This window comes from Physeter macrocephalus, chromosome 18 (genome assembly GCF_002837175.3).
Source record: "Physeter macrocephalus isolate SW-GA chromosome 18, ASM283717v5, whole genome shotgun sequence".
Taxonomy (NCBI): domain Eukaryota; kingdom Metazoa; phylum Chordata; class Mammalia; order Artiodactyla; family Physeteridae; genus Physeter; species Physeter macrocephalus.
Window position 1 is genome coordinate 71,802,678 of NC_041231.1, and position 10,312 is coordinate 71,812,989.

The following is a 10,312-nucleotide window of genomic DNA, read 5'->3' on the forward strand; positions in this document are numbered from 1 at the left end:
AAATAACTGAACATACAAGGAACAAGGCACTGTGAGAACCAGCAGAAATAACAGAACTGCAAAAATACCACATTATTAAACAATTATGATTAGGACTTTTTTTTGAATTATTTAAAATTTTTATTTTATTTTTAATTTTGGTAAAATACACATAACATAAAACCTACCATCTTAACCATTTTAAAGTATAAATATTTTATACTTACAATAGTCATCCTAGTGGCTAACAATGAGGACAGTTAATTTATTTCGCCTAAAGCTGTACTTCTGGTCAGTAGCAAAATGAGGATTTGAATTCACACCTGCCTGGCTCTAAAACCAGTCTTAACACTCAACCCACTTGTGCCTTATCTGCCTCAGAGATTTGTGAGCTCAGAGAGCTCAGAGACTCTATTTATCCCACAGCTCCTAACAGAGGGCCTTGACTAGAAAAGAGCCTTGATTAGAGCAGACCCTTTACTAGCTTCCTTCTGCTTATTCTTTTTTTTTTTTTTAAATATTTATTTATTTATTTGGCTGCGTTTGGTCTTTGTCGTTGCATGCAGGCTTTCTCTAGTTGCGGTGAGCGGGGGCTACTCTTTGTTGTGTTGCGCAGGCTTCTCATTGTGGTGGCTTCTTGTTGCAGAGCACAGGCTCTAGGCACATGGGCTTCAGTAGCTGTGGCACACAGGCTCAATAGTTGTGGCTCGTGGGCTCTAGAGCACAGTTGTGGCACACGGGCCTAGTTGCTCCGCGGCATGTGGGATCTTCCCGGACCAGGGCTCGAACCCGTGTCCCCCGCGTTGGCAGGCGGATTCCCAACCACTGCACCACCAGGGAAGTCCCTCCTTCTGCTTATTCTTAAATGTTAGTCTTCCTCAGTGCACAAACCAAGACACTCTTCTTACTTTATACTCTCTTCCTAGGTAACGTCACTTGTTCCCATGGTTCAGTTGCCATCTACACACTGATGACTCCCAAATCCAGTCCAGTCTTCTACTTGGAGATCCAGACCTGCACACTAAACTCTTCTGCCTCCATTTGGGAACTCTCTTTGGACTGCTCAAGCTCAATATGTTCCAAACTGAGCTTATAATTTCTCCCACCCCACCCTCACCTGCTGCTATAACAGTGTTTCTTATTTCAGTAAATATCAGCATCTGCCTGCCCATTTCCCCATGTACCTGCCTTTCTCTCATCCCCTACATTCAAAAACACTATGTTCCATCTACCCTCCCTCCCACGTATCTCTCGAATCAATCATTGTTTTTCCCATCTCCACTGCCACCACCATAGTCCAATCACCACCATGTCTCCTCTGTGATTAACACTACTTATGCGGTTGTAGTCTTGATAAAATCATGCATGGTGACCCAGCCATGTTGGGAGTTTGGGAGGAAAGGCAGTGCGTATGTGTGCATGGGATAAGAAGTCCTCACTATCATGATGGGAAGTCAATAGATAATGTCTAAAAATGATTAATCAAGAAATAGCAGTATAAGTATATAATTTAGAGATAAAGAGGTACATAGGAGGGGAAATAGAAGAATTGATGTGGTTGCCTGTGGGAAGTATGACTAGGGGTGAGGGGAGTACAGAGGACTGAAGTTTTTATTATAAGCCTTTAAGTATTATTACTACACTTATATAATTTTAATAAAAATAAATTTATGAAAATATAGTTGTTCCATGAACTCCTAATAAATCCAGATCATTAAATAAATCCCACTGGCTCCCTTTTGGCTTGTGTAACTTTAATACAATATGTTCGTAGCCCCAGAAATGGTTTGCTGGCCTCGTGGAAGCAAGGTTTGCTGGATAACTCTGTTGTAGTCTGAACCAAGAGCTAAAAATGTTACCATGGGAAGTAGTTGGTGATAGTGCAAAGTCTTTTCTGTTTATTTTATTTATTTATTTATTTATTTATTTATTTATTTATGGCTGTGTTGGGTCTTTGCTGCTGTGCGTGAGCTTTCTCTAGTTGCAGCAAGAGGGGGCTACACTTTGTTGAAGTGCGCGGGCTTCTCATTGCGGTGGCTTCTCTTGTTGCGGAGCATAGGCTCTAGGCACGCGGGCTTCAGTAGTTGTGGTGCATGGGCTTAGTTGCTCTGAGGCACGTGGAATCTTCCCAGACCAGGGATTGAGTCCGTGTCCCCTGCATTGGCAGGCAGATTCTTAACCACTGCACCACCAGGGAAGTCTGTCTTTGCTGTTTATTTATGAAATTTTCTGAAAATGATACATCATTTCAACTACTAGACAACTAGAAGAGATTCTGATTCCATCTTTGAATAGTTACAACATTTTAAATGGTTTTTAAGTTAAAGATATCTCTATGTAGATTTTTAAATAAACTATACTAGAAAAATAAAAAAATTAATATAACAGAATATTGTAAAAGAAAGAGTTGATTTTTATCCTCCCACTTCACTTTAACATCATCCTTTTTGAACTCAGTAGAAGTGTGTAATGTTTATTTATTTTTTTTATTTTTTTGTGGTATGCGGGCCTCTCACTGCTGTGGCCTCTCCCGTTGCGGAGCACAGGCTCTGGACGCACAGGCTCAGCGGCCATGGCTCATGGGCCCAGCCGCTCCGCGGCATGTGGGATCTTCTTCCCGGACCAGGGCACGAACCCGTGTCCCCTGCATTGGCAGGCGGACTCTCAACCACTGCGCCACCAGGGAAGCCCTATTTTTAAATATTCTGTTTTTTGGGACTTCCCCGGTGGTCCAGTGGTTAATAATCCACCTTCCAATGCAGGGGACACGGGTTCAATCCATAGTCAGGGAAATAAGAACCCACATGCCGCGGGGCAGCTAAGCCCGAGTGCCTCAACTACTAAGCCTGCGCACCACAACTAGAGAGCCCACACGCCACAACTACTGAGCCCGCGCACTCTGGAGCCCATACGCCACGACTAGAGAAGCCTGCACGCTGCAACAAAGAAGAACCAGTGCCCCACTACGAAGACCCAGAGCAGCCAGAAAAAAAATTCTGTTTTTTAGGCCCTGAACTAAGCTTTTATCTTACTTGGTCAGGTCTCATTTGACAGTCTGCAGATCAGTCTAGTCCTTTCTGAGTGGGGCTATATTTAGGGCATCGGCATGTGTCTTTGTTTTGTTTTTTTGACCACGCTGAGTGGCTTGTAAGATCTTAGTTCCCCGCTGAAAAGGAATTGAACCCAGCCCCTCAGCAGTGAAAGCGCAGAGTCCTAACCACTGGACTGTCAGGGAATTCCCTGTTTGGATTTTTTGGAAGCTCTGCCCTACCAGGTTCAACCTCACCGGTAGGGAGGTTCAACCTTGGGGGAGCGAGTTCATTAGTCATGTTCTGAGCCATCCACGGTATCCTGAAAAGGAAAGGGAAGAAATAGATTGTAGACAATGTAAGGGAGGCATCAATATTAAGAACAGCTTCAAATCACATGAAGCTATTAGCAAACGTGGATGTGACAGAGTTAGTCCAGTTAATAACCAGAAAAGAAAAATGTAATAGGTACTTTTACACTGAGAATATAATAGGTACTTCAGTAAAGAATGGTTTGAGGATGAATAAACTGCTACGTATTCACACAATGGAATGTTAAACGGTCATCAAAATGAATGACTGTAGCAACACACAACAATTGGAATGAATCTTAGTAATGTAATAGTAAGTAAAAAAAAGTACCAAAAGAAGATATACAGTTAAAAACAACTATAGATATATATTATACACACACACAATTTTTCGACTGTATATATAAAAGCAATAAAACTATAAAACTATATAAGGAAAGCAAGGAATGATGAATTTAGGATTCTAAATTACGATCACCTTGGGCCAGGGGAAGGAAGTGAAATGGGTTGGGCAGATCATATAATCAGATCTGAATTACTGACAAGATCCTAATTTTATTTTGGGTAGAGGATTTGAGGGTACATATTACTTTATTAAAAATAACTAGTATTTTAAAAGTAATTAAAAGAGCTATGCATGGATCAGTGAGGAATATGTCATGCACCGAGGATTATGATGTCTAACTGTGAGCATATGAAGAACAATAAAAAATACTAAAACAAAACAAGGATGATAACAGCATTTACCTTGTAAAGTTGCTGTTAGGATTAAACAAGTTAATATGTTTAAAACAGAACAATGGTAAGCACTGTACTATGTAGGAGTTTTTGCTATCATCATTTTTGCTTTATGCCAAGGGGTAACCACTATTTATTACGCATGTAAAACTACTATTGGGAATTCCTTGGCAGTCCAATAGTTATGAAACAGCAGGGAAGGGGGCAGGGCACAACCTTTAAAAGAATGACCTAGCCCAAGGGCACGACATAAACTGATTAGAACCTAATAGGTTCAAGATGACAAACTGAATTCCACTAGACCTTAAGCCTCAATATACGCTCATTGTAACACATCAGCAAGCTAAATGACACACCCACACGTGCCATGACAGTTCCAAGGCCAACCATAAAGGTCAAAAAGTGGTCAGTGACCCAATTTATGGAAATCCCCACATCTTCCTCAAAATAGCTGGAATACCCCTCCCACTCATTAGCCTATGACATTACCCACCCCTATAAAAACTGACAACTCCACATCCTGGGTCCACTTTTGCCTTCTGAGATGGCCCACACTCTGTCTGTGGAGTGTGTTTCTCTCTAAATAAATCCGCTTCTAACCTGTCACTTTGTCTCTCACTGAATTCTTTTGGCGATGAGACATCAAGAACCTGAATTTCCTTAAGTGCTAAAACCAGGTGTGTGATCTCAGAAGACTGTGGAGGGCTTCCCTGGTGGCGCAGTGGTTAAGAATCCGCCCGCCAATGCAGGGGACACGGGTTCAAGCCCTGGTCCGGGAAGATCCCACATGCCACAGAGCAACTAAGCCTATGAGCCACAACTACTGAGCCCGTGTGCCACAACTACTGAAGCCTGCGTGCCTAGAGCCCGTGCTCCACAACAAGACAAGCCACGGCAGTGAGAAGCCCGCACACTGCAATGAAGAGTAGCCCCTGCTCCCTGCAACTAGAGAAAGCCCGCATGCAGCAACGAAGACCCAACACAGCCATAAATAAATTAATTAATTAATTTTAAAAAACAAAAAAAGACCGTGGGTTTTGTCCGGGTTCGAGTCCTGGCCGCGTGGATTCAAGTCCCAATCTGAGTTACGTGGCTTCAGCTAATGGTTTCATCTAGGACTCCATGCTTCTACTGCAGGGGGCATGGGTTCCATCCCTGGTTGGGGAACTAAGATCCCGTATGCCAAGAGGTGCGGCCAAAAAAAAAAAAATGTGAAACTACTATTTATTAAGCTGCATTGCAACAGACACCATCAGCTTCCCCCCTAATACCCATTTCGTCTTCTTTGCTGACAGAAGTCTTCTTTTGTCTAGAATGCCAGTGAACTTAGACACAGGCTAAATATTTGCTTTTCTAATATTTGCTTGTATCAAGAGTGTCCATGGGACATAGTTCTGGCAAATGACATACAAGCAGAAATCTGCTGGGATGACGTTTGCTTCTTTTCCTGATAAAAGAGGATGATGTGGCTGGCACTATTGTAAACAGGTTAGGGTTCCCCAGAAAAAGAGAACCAGGAATGGCTTTCTTGACATAAGAGAACCCATTTTGGCCTAAGCCATTCTGTGATCTAAGCCTGGCCACAATGCTTGCCCTTGAACAGGTCTCAGTAATTAATGATCTTAAGGGAGGGAATGCAGAAACAAGGGAGGAGCAGTCAAGAAACAATAGGCAGCCTTGGGGCAGGGCCCTGGTTCCTCAAGAGATATATATAACAATATACATAAAATTAAAAAAAAAATTTTTATTGAAGTATAGTTGATTTACAATGTTGTGTTAATTTCTGCTGTACAGCAAAGTGATTCAGTTATACATATATATACCTTTTTTTAATATTCTTTTCCATTATGGTTTATCACAGAATATTCAACAGAGTTCTCTGTGCTATACAGTAAGACCTTATTGTTTATCCATTCTCTATATAATAACTTACATCTGCTAACCCCTACCTCCCACTCCATCCCTCCCCCATTCCCCACCCCCTTGGCAACCACAAGTCTGTTCTCTCTCTGTGAGTCTGTTTCTGTTTCATAGAGAGGTTCATTTGTACCATATTTAGATTCCACATATAAGTAATAGCATATGGTATTTGTCTTTCTCTTTCTGACTGGCTTTACTTAGTATGATAATCTCTAGGTCCATCCATGTTGCTGCAAATGGCATTATTTCATTCTTTTTATGGCTGAGTAGTATTCCATTATATATATGTACCATATCTTCTTTATCCATTCATCTGTCCATAGACATTTAGGTTGCTTCCATGTCTTGGCTATTGTAAATAGTGCTGCGGTGAACATTGGGGTACATGTATCTTTTTGAAGTATGGTTTTCTCTGGATATATGCCCAGGAGTAGGACTACTGGGTCATAGGGTAGCTCTATTTTTAATTTTTTTAAGGAACCTCCATACTGTTTTCCATAGTGGCTGTACCAATTTACATTCCCACCAACAGTGTAGGAGGGTTCCCTTTTCTCCACATCCTCTCCAGCATTTGCATAACAAAATCTTTTGAGTTTTGCAGGAACTAAGGCCCCCACCCAGGTGGAGGACAGGATGGTGATGTTGACCCTCCTGACTTTACGTCAACTAAAGCTTGGACTCTGTCAACCTTTGCCCCAATTCTATGCTGAATTCTTCTCTGCTTAAGTCGTCTCATAAATATGCATGTACCCTTAGCTTAAAACTTCCCCAATTTTGCTGTTCGGGGAAGCACTGCTTTGGGAAAGATCCCTTGTGTTCTCCTTACTTGCTGCAAGTATTAATAAATCCTTCCTTCTTTGGCTTGGATGTGTCTTTTGGCTTGGTTGTGTCTATTGGCTCAACACCCACCAAGAGGCAAACCCAGTTTTTGGGTAACACTATCTCTCCATCTTCTTTATTCTTAGCTTGAATATACTATGTTGCCTAGAGCCTCAGCAGTCATTTGTTACTATGAGGCAACAGGCATGAAGACAAAAGCAAATATGCCAAGGACGTCAACATTGAAAAAGAAAGTCTTTTTGCATTTTATTGATTACTTCTGAAGTTGAATATTATTTTTATTTTTTTGGCCGCACCATGCAGCATGTGGAAGCTTAGTTCCCTGACCAGGAATGGAACCGCGTGCCCCCACTTCAGTGGAAGCATGGAGTCTTAACCACTGGACTGCAAGGGAAGTCCTGAAGTTGAATATTCTTATAAGTATTGATATGTGATTTAAAAATCTATGTCTAAATAAGTCTAGAAAATCATTTTGATAAGTAGAAAATAAAAATACAAAGTGATGAGAAAGCATTAAGGCATAATTTAATTAATAGTATTTTTCTTTCAGTGGTACCTGGAATATTAATGCATCTTGCATTTGATAATATCTTAGATTTATACAATTATGGTAAAAACTTTACATTTTCTGTTCCTTTCACAATTTGACTTGTGATCCCAGCAGAGAATGTTGCAGCCAGCTCTCTTCAGCTGGATCTCTTTGCATTATTGGGTTGAGGGAGGAAAATACCAACGTCAGTGAGCACATTATAAGAGCCTAAGGCACTTATATCAGTTAAGAGTACATTTGGCTGCAGAGAACAGAGACTCGAACAATAGTAGTTTTTAAAAAAAGAGAGATTTATTTTCTTCTTATAACAAAAAGTCTAGCAGTGGCAGTCCAGCCTTTGGGCATTGGCCTCTGAGGGGCATGTCTGTGTGGATAATGAAAGGTAGGATAAAAAACTTTTTAAAAAAACTCTTTAAGTGTATTTTACTATCCCCCTCCGAACTATTATATTAGATATCTATTGCCCCGTAATGAATTACCTCAAACCTTAGAAGCTCATGATAACAAATATTTATTATCTGATCATTTCTGTGTGTCAGGAATCTGGGTGTGGCTTAACTGGGTAGTTCCGGCTCAGGGTCTCTCATGTGGTTCAGTCCAGCTGTTGGCTCATTTGTGGTCATTTGAAGGCACTACTGTGGGGAGGAGATCCTCATCCAAGCTCACCCACGTGGTTGTTACAGGAAGCCTTAGTTTCTTGCTAGTTTTTGGCTAGAGACCTCAATTCTTCACCTCATGAGTCTTTCTATAGGCTGCCTGAATGTTCTCACAACATGGCAGCTGGCTTCCTCCAGAGCAAGTGAGGAGATAGAGAGACCAAAATGGAAGCTGCAGTACCTTTTATAACCTAATCTCAAGAGTGACATCTATCATTCCAGCTGCATTCAGTTGGTCACACAAACCAACTCTGGAGGGGCCTATGAGGTATTTATACCTGCACAAAGGTGTAAACACCAGGAGGCAAGGATTATTGATGGCCAGCTTGGAATGCCTACCACAACTATGTGTTTTGTTTGTTTATTTGTTTGTTTTATAGATTAATTAAATTAATTTATTTATTTTTGGCTGCATTGGGCCTTTGTTGCTGCGTGCGGGCTTTCTCTAGTTGTGGCGAGGAGGGGCTACTCTTTGTTGCAGTGCACAGGCTTCTCATTGCAGTGGCTTCTCTTTGTTGCGGAGCACAGGCTCTAGGCGCACAGGCTTCAGTAGTTGCAGCGTGCAGGCTCAGTAGTTGTGGCTTTCGGGCTCTAGAGTGCAGGGTCATTAGTGGTGGCACACGGGCTTAGTTGCTCCGCTGCATGTGGGATCTTCCCGGACCAGGGCTCGAACACGTGTCCCCTGCATTGGCAGGTGGATTCTTAACCACTGTGCCACCAGGGAAGCCCCAAACTATGTGTTTTTAATATATATATATAGAGAGAGTAAAAGCATAGTTGATTTAAAACAAGAAAATAAACAATTATAAAAACACTATATATAAGCAAAACACCAAATGGCTGTTACTAATTCACTCTTCCACCAAAAGTAAATGTACATACCTGTTTCAGGACATATATGTCATAATTTGGTATTACTGTTTTAAAATTATTTTCCATCTTGACTTACTCTTTCCATTTAACCTATGTAGTAACTAAAAAATCGTATTTTAATTTTTTCATCTTATTGATTACTACTCTTAAGGCTGAATATTTTTAAAGCACTTGTTAACTAGTTTTACTGCCTTTTTTACACTGTTTATATCCTTTACCTGATACATTCATGTATTAGGATGTTACTGATTTCTTTTTCAATCCCTGGTCGGGGAACTAAGATCCTGCATGATGCGAGGCACGGCCAAAAAAAAAAAAAAAAAAATCCCCTACCCTTGGTATCTGATCACCCTGGCCTGCCTTCAGCAAGAATCCTCCAGCCTTGATGTTTCCTCTTGGTCATTTTCCATGTACTGCTCCCCACCCTGCTACTTAGCTATAAATCTCTACTTGTCCTTGTATTCAGAGTTGGGCCCCCTCTCTCCCCTACCACAAAATCTCCATTGCAATAGTCCCTTTTGAAGAAAATTGTCCTTAGACTCTTTAACAAGTGTCATGAATATATATATATATATATATAATTTTTTTTTTTTTTTTTTTGGCTGTGCCGCGTGGCTTGTGGGATCTTAGTTCCCCGACCAGGGATTGAACCCGCACCCTTGTCAGTGAAAGCGCAGAGTCCTAACCACTGGACCACTAGGGAATTCCTTCATGAATAATTGTTTTTCTTTAACACCTCAGTAAAAATGCCTATACCTTATGTGGGGCCTGAAGCAGGCGCTGGTGGGCTTCAAGGCTCCATTCCGTGGGCTTGCACGAGGCAGCTGTCAGCAGGCCCCATGATGGTCACCGGTATGAGGCTGGCCCTTTTCTGGCACCAGGTTCTACTTCTGGATTCTGAGGCATCCCTGAGAGCCAGAGGAGCCCTGGTAATAATGGAGATTGGATTTCCTTCTAGCCTGGCAGTGTCCGGCCAATTTAATTGGATTTTTAAAAATGAAAATGAGGGACATCCCTGGTGGTGCAGTGGTTAAGAATCCGCCTGCCAATGCAGGGGACACAGGTTTGAGCCCTGGTCCAGGAAGATCCCACATGCAGCGGAGCAACTAAGCCCATGCACCATAAGTACTGAGCCTGCTCTCTAGAGCCCGCGAGTCACAGCTACTGAAGCCTGCGCGCCTAGAGCCTGTGCTCCGCAACAAGAGAAGCCACCGCAATGAGAAGCCCACGCACCGCAACAAAGAGTAGCCCCCGCTCACCACAACTGGAGAAAGCCTGCGTGCAGTAACGAAGACCCAATGCAGGCCAAGATATATAAATTTATTTTTTAAAAAATGAAGGGCTTCCCTGGTGGCGCAGTGGTTGAGAGTCTGCCTGCAGATGCAGGGGATACAGGTTCATGCCCCGGTCCGGGAA